This window comes from Papaver somniferum, chromosome 9 (genome assembly GCF_003573695.1).
Source record: "Papaver somniferum cultivar HN1 chromosome 9, ASM357369v1, whole genome shotgun sequence".
NCBI lineage: Eukaryota > Viridiplantae > Streptophyta > Magnoliopsida > Ranunculales > Papaveraceae > Papaver > Papaver somniferum.
In genome coordinates, this window is record NC_039366.1 from 11,427,992 (window position 1) to 11,429,067 (window position 1,076).

The 1,076-nt window shown below is 37.5% G+C and overlaps 1 non-coding gene across 1 annotated transcript; it reads right to left on the reverse strand.

The window, feature by feature from the left end:
* Positions 1-605: 605 nt before the first annotated feature.
* On the reverse strand, positions 606-709 carry LOC113314571. Its single transcript, XR_003342471.1, has one exon. It is a non-coding gene; the product is annotated as a small nucleolar RNA R71 (small nucleolar RNA).
* Positions 710-1,076: the final 367 nt, after the last annotated feature.

Here is a 1,076-nt window from a genome sequence, read left to right on the forward strand (position 1 = left end):
GTTTGCTAGAAATAAATAGGTTTGATTTGGTTGAGTCAGCCTTGTTTTGCGATTGCATAGAATTCCCCACCATATTCTTTTGCATGTCTGAACGAAAAAGAGACGCCCTAGGTAGATTTGTTAAATAGAAACCTAATAGTTTTAAGCGTCTCGATTACCTCAATTTAGAAATCCCGATTCTTGAAGATTCCATTTTTGAACGTCTGTTTGAGGAGAAAATCCCTGATATTCCAATAGTGCCAGAAATGGCAACTTTGAAAGATTTGTTGAACCCGACTAGGACTACTCGTCCCTCGTGTATCAGGTTATCTGAAACTGAAGCAAATTATGAACTTAAGCCTGGAACCTTACAGTTGCTCCCAATATTTTTAGGGAAAGAAAAAGAAAACCCTTATTTCCATGTTATGGACTTTGAGGAAATTTGTAGTAACCTAAATATTAGAAACCTTGATGATGATGCTTTGAAACTCAGGTTATTCCCCTTTTCTTTGAAAGATAAAGCCAAATAGTGTCTATATAGTTTGGCTTCCGGATCAATTGAAACATATGAACAACTTACATCTGCCTTTTTGAACAAGTTTTTCCCTAGGCACAAAACATTGTCTATTAGGAAGCAAATCTGCACATTTTCTCAACAGGAGGGAGAATCCTTGTATAGGTATTTGGAAAGGTTCAATGATCTATTAGCCCAATGTCCTCATCATGGTTTAGAAAAGGTTAGGTTAGTTCAGATCCTTTATGATGGTTTAGATTATCCCACTACAACCACAGTAGAATCTATGTGTACAGGTGGGTTTGAAAACCAAACGGTTGATGATGCGATGACATATTTGCATGAAATCGCCGAAAAGACCCAACAATGGGAAAGTAATAGGAGACCCCAGAAAACAATTCTTCTAGGCATAGGAAACATTAATAGGGTAGAAGGAAACTTTGAATCAGATGCCAAAATTGCTGCTATAGCGAAAAGGTTAGAAGCTTTAGAAGTGGGTCACACTAGTGGTAGATTAGAGCCTTTTTGGGAAGGCCAGAATAATGAAGAGCAAGCCAATGCTCTCTATAATAACACTAGATTC